Raw genomic sequence first — 10,680 nt, 5'->3', positions numbered from 1 at the left:
TCTTGCATGGATGTAGGTCTATGGTAGCCTAAGACCCGCGCAAAGTTTCATCCCCAACAGATAATTCCACATGCATATTTGGTTAGTACGTGCGCCATTCTTCATGCGTAGTCACTAGTAGGGATTGTAAAAATGTATGCATTATACCTTCCACGTGGCACATACCAAATCAGTTAGAGACCAAACCTTGCATGGATGTAGGTCTAGGGTAGCATGAGAGCTTGCAAAGTTTCATCCCCAACAGATAAGTCCACATGCATATTTGGTTAGTACGTGCGCCATTTTTCATACGTAGTCACTAGTAGGGATTGTAAAAATGTACACATTATACCTTCCACATGGCACATACCAAATCAGTTGGAGACCAAATCTTGCATGGATGTACGTCTAGGGTAGCCTAAGATGCGTGCAAAGTTTCATCCCCAACAAATAAGTCCACATGTGTATTTGGTTAGTACGTGCGCCATTTTTCATACGTAGTCACTAGTAGGGATTGTAAAAATGTACACATTATACCTTCCACATGGCACATACCAAATCAGTTGGAGACTAAATCTGGCATGGATGTAGGTCTAAGTTAGCCTGAGAGCCGTGCAAAGTTTCATCCCCAATAGATAAGTCCACATGCGTATTTGGTTAGTACGTGCACCATTTTTCATACGTAGTCACTAGTAGGGATTGTAAAAATGTACGCATTATACCTTCCACGTGGCACATACCAAATCAGTTGGAGACCAAATCTTGCATGGATGTAGATCTAGGGTAGCCTAAGAGCCGCGCAAAGTTTCATCCCCAACAAATAAGTCCACATGCATATTTGGTTAGTACGTGCGCCATTTTTCATGCGTAGTCACTAGTAGGGATTGTAAAAATGCACACATTATACCTTCCACGTGGCACATACCAAATCAGTTGGAGACCAAATCTTGCGTGGATGTAGGTCTACAGTAGCCTGAGAGCCGTGCAAAGTTTCATCCCCAACAGATAAGTCCACATGCTTATTTGGTTAGACGTGTGCCATTTTTCATACGTAGTCACTAGTAGGGATTGTAAAAATGTACGCATTATACCTTCCACGTGGCACATACCAAATCAATTAGAGACCAAATCTTGCATGGATTTAGGTCTAGGGTAGCCTAAGAGCCACGCAAAGTTTCATCCCCAACAGATAAGTCCACATGCATATTTGGTTAGTACGTGCGCCATTTTTCATGCATAGTCACTAGTAGGGATTGTTAAAAATGTACACATTATACCTTCCACATGGCACATACCAAATCAGTTGGAGACAAAATCTTGCATGGATGTAGGTCTAGGGTATCCTGAGAGCCGTGCAAAGTTTCATCCCCAACAGATAAGTCCACATGCGTATTTGGTTAGTACGTGCGCCATTTTTCATACGTAGTCACTAGTAGGGATTGTAAAAATGTATGCATTATACCTTCCACGTGGCACATACCAAATCAGTTGGAGACCAAATCTTGTGTGGATGTAGGTCTAGGGTAGCCTAAGAGCTGTGCAAAGTTTCATCCCCAACAGATAAGTCCACATGCATATTTGATTAGTACGTGCGCCATTTTTCATACGTAGTCACTAGTAGGGATTGTAAAAATGTACGCATTATACCTTTGGGGGTATGGCAGACCATGCATTTTGGGGTTGTTGCATAGCCGGATAGGCATCCGATTTAACTATTACGGCCGTCAATACCATAGTCTTGCTCTGTAATGACGAAGTTGCTTCTTGATTCCTTCCTCCCTCATCCTAAGGCTACGGATGTTCTCCTTCATCTCCTCCACTTTTGCTCACTCTGTGCAACCACTTCATTTGAATCCCTCAGCATCTATTGAAGCTACGTAAATTGTTGAAAAATATCTTCATGGGCCGTTTCGAAGACTTCCACTCTAGTTTGGAATCTCTCAGGATGAAGGACTACTTTTCATAACTGTCGAAAGCCACAGCATGAAGAAGGCCAACTACAGCCGATGGCCAAAGAATCAATCGACAGGAAGAGTAGCATGCTTCTGATGGAGAGGGATGCCACCAAAGAATTAATTGACAGGAAGAGCAGCATGCTTCTGATGGAGAGAGATGCCACCAAAGACATAAAGTGAATGTGGAGTAGCTTAGGAAAATTTCCCGAGTTCCTCTCATGGTGGATAGAAGTCCTACTCGACTTACAAACATACAAAAACCTATACCTCTAAGACCTGAAGATAGTACAAATCGACTGTAGGATAGTCAATAGCAACCTCATACACATGAAGATAGGTATGATAGGTGGAGAACCAGTGGCCAGGTCCTTTTGAGTGGAAGACCTACCTACTCAGGCTATGGAGCGGAAAAATCTAAGTCCACTAGAGGTCCAACACCAACATCAAGGTAAATTTTTAAATTTTTAAAGTCACTAATGATGAAAAAGAGTTTCTTGAGAGTTTGCCACATCAATGGTGCCATAAAAGATGAGGAATACATGGACTATTTTCCATGTACTTTAATAAAAAATGCTCAGAGATGGTTCAACTAGCTTCCAATTTGTAGCCTTTTTCTGCATCTTTGCCCACAAGCCATGCAGATCAAAGGTTGGCTTGGAGAGACGACTGCGCTAGTTTCTCTCCTCTCCCCTCTCCCCTCTCCCCACTCTCTCACTCGTATTCTCTCTCTCTCTCTCACCTCCTTCATTGCCCAACTACTATAACTCACTCCCCACTGTGTGAGGGTTTTCTGTAGGGATAATGACAAGGGTGGAGGTGACCAAATGGCAATTTAGGAGAGAGATTTGCCCATGATCGACGTCAAAATTTGAAATTGCATAGTGAAGTGAGTGCTCATTAATGGAGGCTCCAAATTGAGCCTCATCTTTGAGGTATTCCAAAAGAGGTTTAAGTTCGAAAACTTGAGCCTTCTCCATTCAAAATTTGCATTACAAACTACAAGTTGGTGATGCCGATAGGCATGCTCAATGATGTATTCATCAAAATCAATGGAGCACACTTCAATCACATTTGTCATGGTCAAGATGGGGACCAAACAAGGATACCCCATGTTGTTGGGATAACCATGGTTGAAAGGTGCTAAGATACTACATGGTTTGGGAGGGGCACCCTCACCATTGCACATGAGAGGTAGGATGGGAAAAGACATAATCCAAAAGCAATGCAAGCCTAAATTCTTGGAGGTAGAAGAGGCATATGCCTCATACATTGAAGACAAGCTACTCACCCTCAACATTTTGCCCTACAATCCCAATGATACTGATGCAATGTGGGTAGCCATCAAGATGCTAGTGGAATATAAAAATCACAAGATGGCCTTTCCAAAAGCCTTGAGAGGAGATAAAGCCTACAATCCATGAAGATCCAAAGGACCAAATCAGTAGAATCAAGAGAGAATCAGCAAAGCTCCCGAATTATAAAAGGGTAAGCCATCCAAGAAATCAATGCGGGTTTGTGAGAAGCACCAAATCGCATCCATATCAATGACTTCCTTGATAAATTAAAAGAGCTCTTATTGAATTTTAAGGATGGATTCACATGGGAATACATAGAGATGAAGGGGGTACCACCAATTTGATTCAATACCAAATCCTCTTCATTCGGGATGTAAAACCAATTCGGTAGTAGAGATACCAAATGAACCCGAACAATTCTAAGGTGTTTAAAGGATGAAATTAACCAACTATTAACTACATGCTTCATCTACTAGGTTAACCAAAGGGATTAACTAATTCTAGTCATAATTGTGCCAAAGAAAAATAGCAAGTTGAGAGCCTGGGGCGCCAACTCCCTTTTAGTAAGAAAACCCATCAAAATCTTGAGAATGAGATGAATTTAACAATTATATGCCATGAGTGGAAATTATTCAAATTAACATGGTTGTGTTCTATACTACAAGAGCTTCAAATATGTCTTTACACCTTGAAATTTGGGTAACACATGAAAAAGTTACATTGATTTGAAAGGAGATGGCTTTTCATATTTTAGTGTTTACCCCCCCATTCAAAAGAACCCCCCTTGGGCCTCACATATTATGAAAAATATTTACAAATCTTAATATCTTGCATATTTTTCAAGGTATATACCTTATATTTTGTGGGTGGGGGGACATGAAATTTTCATATTTTTCCCTTCTATATTTGAAAATTTTTAAGGAAATCCATGCATATCATATAAGGACCTTGTCCCCCCCATACCCTAGATTTTCGAAAAGGGTAGTAACATATTACACATTGAGTTGGTGCCCCAGGGTGAAGAGTCCATGCTACTTGAAGCCCAATAAGTAGACAATCAAATACCATTTGCACTACTATTCATAGATACCATCTTGGACACAATAGAAAGGTAGGAGGTGTATTCATTCATGGACAAGAACCTTCATCACCAAATGGGGATAATACTCAAAGTAAATTGATGCCATTTGGATTGAAGTATGTGCAATCCACATTCCAGTGCTTCATGGTGGAAACCTTCCAAGAGTACATTGATGAATTCCTCACAATATTCTTGGATAATTTTGCTTTTTGTAGCATGAAACATGCACACTCGGAATGCCTATAAAAGGTGCTCCGTAAATTGACAAACACAAAAGAATGGCTAAGAGGAATCCCTTTATAAATGATTGGATGAATTGTCCAAGATAGACAAATTGTAGATGAGGATAGCCTAGATGCAATGAGAAATCTAGGATCGGAGAAAGATGTGGCATGACTACCACATCAAAAATAGAAAGTTTAAAGATGGGATTCTCATGTTGGTTACATTGCCCCACTTGAAGTAATGAAGTAAATTCTCCATCAAGTGTGGCTCGAGCCATACCAAATCAAGAGTGATTTGGCAATGGGACTGTCACCTTGGAAGACTTAGAATTAAATGAATGGCCAAATGAATCAATGGGATGAGGTCAGATTGTTTTGATTGCAATGCAGTTTGTTGAGATAGTGTTCACTAAGGTGATGATGAACTCATGCACCAATCCTAAAGGACCATTACATGTCAAATTGGGATGGTGGGTCTAGCACTATTCTTTTGGTGCTTTCTCTTGTATTTGGTCTTCTTGAGTTTTTCTTTTAGGACCTTGGACTCCTTTCAATATTTGTCTTCCTTTTGATTCACCACTTCTTGTTCTTTGACCACCCTCACCATCTTCCTTTGCTACTATTTTTTGTCTGCTTTGTAGGAGGTGTAGGTCACTTGTAGCTTCTCATTTTGTTTGATGTTTTATCTTGCCTTGTACTGAGCTTGTACTATGTCATTCTATGATTAATGAATTTCTCCTAGACGTGACAGAGTATCTTGAGGGCCTGTTGGATCGTGAGTCTAATGTCAAAGCAATACTTATTGAGCTCTTTTTTCCATTGCACCATCACATTGACAATGGGAGCATTGATACTTTGTTGGGAATCCATTCTTAAATGGGGAAGAGTTGGGATGGTCCTACTCTAGTGGGCTTGGATGGCCCTGCTCCAGTTGCTTTGGCTAGTTGTTTACCATATCAACCAAGGCTTTCCTTTTTCCTTAAGGTTGTAAGGATCATGGGATTGCTGAGGTTGCTAAGTTTTAAGGTTTTGTTGAGGGGTTTAGAGCTTCCTTCTTGTTGAATTTTATTTCACCTAATATTTGCCTTATTGTGTCTGAAAGCATAGGTCATCCAAGATTGGTTAACTAAAGCTTTATGTGAAATAGATTAATTCCATCTATCTGCAATCCCATAAAACAACGTTGAATGGGCTCCTTAGTAGAAACACAACAAGGGCAATTAGGGGCTGATCCAAGCTAGATTCCCAAAGGTTCAGTGGAGTCCCTCCATGAGTAGAAAGCCAAAAAAAAGTAGTGATTTTTATATTCTTAAGGGACTTCTAGAATATTATTCAAAAAAAATTCTATGAGACTATAGAAATCTACAAATTCTTCCAATGAGGACATCAGGTGGGCTTCCAGTCCCTAAGACTAAGTTGAATTCTCCTGGCATTGCTAACCATGTAATGGAAGTAGCAATTGCATTCATCAATCCACTCCCACTCCCTCAGGGCTCTTCTCATGGTTGCATTCATCAATCCACTCCCACTCCCTTGGGGCCCGCTACAAACATATTATGGGGACTCTGGAAAGCCAAATCCTCCAAGAACCTGAAGGAACATGATTCGGGCTTGGGTCTAGGTACCAACTTGAAGTTAAGAAGCATTGCTCCAAATGACGAAAACTCTTATAGGCCCAAAATCAACACCCATAAGGATATCCTCATCCTTGGACTTGGTTAACTTGCCCCCAAAGTGAACATTAAAAACCAAGGCATCCACATCTGAAGCTGTTGAAGCCTTATGACTTGAAATGGGATACCCAGCCTCACAAAAACCCCAAGCCAAATACAACAATGGTAAGGCCTGCCATCTATGAGAACCCAATCCAAACGTAGGGCTACATCAATTTGCTCAATTTTTATTTACTTCCTCTGATGTGACTTACCAATTGAAGCTTACGATCATCCCGAAGGTTTATGAAATCCTTCCATGAGCCCATAGTGGAAGTGGGTTTTCTCTCCAATCCAGACCAAGATATGTAACGAGAGGCACCAAGAGGTCTGCCATCCTCTGGGTGAAGGATTTCGAGGTCCATGGATGAGGATATCCTAGTGGACTCATGCTTTGACTAGATTAGGATTGTGGATCACATGGAGCTATGTTTTATGGCTTCTAGCTAGTATTTAGACTGACATATGGAGAGCATCCCTCTTAGCTCTTGGAGAATTTGGATTTAATGGAGTGTCCCCACAAAGTACTTGCAATGGGACCCCAAAGAAAGGGAATCACGAGAAGACCCTCCCATTATTTCAAATACAATATTAGATGCTAGGAGCTTCCATCCTAATATCAAGGGCTAGAAGCCTTCTAGAGTGAAGGCTTGCCACAAATTCCCCAAATTGATATCACTAGGGCTACCAAACAAAATTTCAAGCGATATAAGAACAATACTTCCATATATTTTGGCAAGCCATCAACATCATTGCCCACATCTAAGGGATTTTCCAACACCTAATAATAATTGAATTTAGCCTATAGAAGGCAAAGGCCAATGTGCAAACATTAATGGAACCTACATGCACTACCTTGGAGGCCAAAAGGGCCCAATGGAAGATACCCAAATGAAAAGCACAAGAGGCCATCTCCTAGGCATAGTGAAGAGAAGAAGAAGAAAAGTTAGAAACTAGTTTGTTCGTAGACAAATTGGCCAAAGTGAAGGAGGCTAGCAAAAAAGGAAGCATAGTGCTAAGGGAGTGATGAGGCAACGAATGAAAATAGGAAAAGAAAACATCAACCTCAATGGACATGTAGAAGTTTTGGAGGCCCAAGTGCATCAAGCAACAAAGAAAGAGCTAGTTTCTTTATTAGAGTTTAAGACGGTGCAACTCAAATTCACAAATGAGGCCTCCAAAGCCTTTGAGGGCATTTCACACCAATGAGAAGAGCTATAAATTGGAGTGGACAGCTGTGATCAGTCATGAGGTGAGGTGAGCATCTTTCCCATCTAGCAAAGTAGCTAATGAAGCCTTGATGGAGCAACTATGCATAGGAAATAAGCATAAGAGTGTCAATGCCCAAAAGATAATTATAGCCCCTACTATCTCACACTTGTTTTCTTGTAGCTAGTGGCTACCTTGGATTTGACATAGTGAAGACAATGTTGAGTTGCAGGTTGGGGTCGTCTACTGCTTTGCCACCCAAACCGATCCTTCAATCCTCCATTGGCCATTTGCTACCTACTTCCCATCCATTCATTCTTGGCCTTAGTAGACTCCTTGAGACATAGAAGTGTGTGGGTTCAACATTAGCCCCAATTGATGCTCAAGCCACATCATCATGGCTTGGATTTTGCATTGCTACACTATCAACTTTTGGAGGGTATTGGCTATCCATCTAAGAGTTGGGGCCTTGCTACATTCACATACGAGTTCAAACATTGGTGGCCTCTAGCTTGGACATGAAATGGATATTGTAGTATTGATCTTTTTCTTCAAGAAAAAGACTACATCATATTGGTTACATGGCTCTTAGAATTGCACAATGGTGTCCAGTAGCATTGTTTGATGATTTGCCATCACCATGCAAACTTTCTTTGTCATTTCAATTCAGAGCCTTGTCCCCTTTGCCATGTGTTGTCAATGTTGTAAAGGGATGGTAAGGGATAAAGGAGAGAATAGTCCCCTCATCTAGACTTCGCTCTTGATCGATGCATAATGAGTAGGGTATGTTGTCAGGTCCTTAGCGCTGTTGGCATGGTTGATGGCTTAGATTTGATTGGCTCCTCCTTCATGGACCCTTGGAGTTTGTCTACTTGTAAAGACGTTATACCCTCACTACTCCATTTATAGGTCAGCCTACTACTTCTTCATTTGTACTTTAACCTCAATTCTTGCCTTTGATGCTTCTGTCCTCCACCCTGGGCTCATTTTGGCACTTTGGAGTTTTGGCGATGGTGGTGGTCTTCGATGGAGTTCCTAGGGTCATTGATGCATATGCCCCTCTTGTTGTAACCAATACTTCTCCATTTGTAGCTCATCTTTGATTTCTTGCCTTTGATGCTCATTTTGACTTTAGGATTTTATTTGATGGGGGTGGTCTTGGATGAAGTTCCTAGGGCCATTTATGCAGATGTCCCTCTTATTGTACCTACTTTGGCTTCAAGTTCAAGGTCATATTCTCATTGGGGTTTTGGGCCAGTAAGAGAAATTGGTCAAGTCAACAATTGTAGTAACTCTTCTGCTTTCACCTATAATCCATCACGTTGGCACCAAATTACTGCTTGAATTCCCTCAAAGATGTTTGTCCCCTTACATGTTAGTCATGCTCGGACCTCCATTGGTTTGGATTTGGAAATGGGGCCCTTGCCTGAGGCATTGCCAACTTCAGCTTCAAAATGTTGACTTGGGATCTAAGTTCACTGTTTTCTTGCTCCATGTCTTTGCCATTTGTTGTTAGTGTTGTAATTAGGTAGAATCATGATTGAGAGGAGCACTAAACTAGTCCATAGCTGCCCACAACATTATATGGCCATGATCCCATGATGAGGGATAATATAATGATGGAAGGGAGAGTGAGAAGAGGGCAGAGAGATGCAACTGATAGGCAATGTGATGGAAATCCTAAAAGAATTCGGGTCTCACTTTACTCATTTGAAGTCTTGTGCCAAACACTCTCCCTTGTCTCCACATTTCTCATCACCCCCAAAACCCATACTGTCCAACTATAAGGCCAAATGGCTTCCAACCAATTGAAGTGAAAGACTTCCAACAAGGGCAAAAGGAGAATGCTAACAAAGATGAATGTAAGCCACAAGACTTAGACAAAAACCCACTAGCAACTCATTTAATGGCCACTAGCAATGATAAATCACTTTACCTCATGGGCCACAATGGTTTTTTTGTGCTCCCATCATGTATTGTGGCCTTCAATAATGAAGTGGAAATTGAAGAAATCAACTCTTATGATGAGTAGACCAAGACTTCCATGTGAAGGGTAAGCAAGTGATGATTAGCAAGGCTGGTCTCACGTCTATATTCAAGCTCCCTGAGGAGAACAACAAATCCTCTAACCCCTTGGTAGCCAAATGCAACCCGTTGCTTAACAAAAATGTCTCGCTATGAGGGCAAGGATATGTCATGAACAAGGCAAAGGATGGGGGTGTAGTTAAATCCTTTTGATATCTATTGGAGCAAATCTAGATCTTGGCCACCTACTTACATAGGATCTTAATGTAGAATGCATTCAAATCAATAGGAGGAGTAAAGGTAAACTGGGCCAAGCTCATGGCCACATAGATTATGGACAAAGGGATAAAGATCAAGTCAGGAAAGCAAAAGACAAGTGGCATAGGGGGCACATCCATGTCTCCTTGAACAAAGAAACAAATAGATCCATAGCTAGCCACCATCTCCAAAGACAAATGTTCTAGAAGGATTGTCCAACAAACCCCCCTGACATATCCATGACCAAATCCCAAGTAGAGCCTCCACTCAAATAGATGAGAAAATACAAATAGAAAAGAGATCCCATAGAGATGGATGGACTACGAGAATTCTTCAAGCACTTTTGGAATGTGTTAGCCAAAGAATATATGGAGGTGGATAAGGTATACCTTACATGAAGGCTTTCGGTTGATGTGAACATAGGAAAAATCAAATTCATTCCTAATTGACCTAAAAGAATATGATGCCAAGATATTTCACATGATGTGAACATAGAAGAAGTTAAATCAATACTAAGATGCCTAAAATGATATAACCCAGTGATTGAACACTGATAATGATGCCAATATCTTCTTATAAGATTTTAGCTAGGGCCTTGGCTTGAGGAGGTGGTGGATCATTCCGAAGGTGGTGCATAAGGAGGAGCATTGATTTGTGCAAGGAATTAATATATCTAATGTCGACTTGGCAATGGACTATGCCATGTAATTCCCGTCAAACAAGGTATTGATCAATTTAGATAGAATTGTGGGTTGGGTGGAGCACTTCTACTAGCACTCTAAAAGTGGCTATTAATCAAATGCAATGATGAGTCAGCTCGATTGCTATCACAAATCTCAAGAGATTTGTTACCAATGAACGAAATTAGAGGCTCTACTTTTGTTCATGTGGGTGGTCATGTTTGTGGAAAGTCGAGTGGAAGTTGATCTCCAATTGGGTGAA

Source organism: Dipteris shenzhenensis, chromosome 1, assembly GCF_047967505.1.
Source record: "Dipteris shenzhenensis isolate YYH24624 ecotype China chromosome 1, Dip_SZ_1.0, whole genome shotgun sequence".
Lineage (NCBI taxonomy): Eukaryota > Viridiplantae > Streptophyta > Polypodiopsida > Gleicheniales > Dipteridaceae > Dipteris > Dipteris shenzhenensis.
This window is presented reverse-complemented; position numbering follows the sequence as displayed.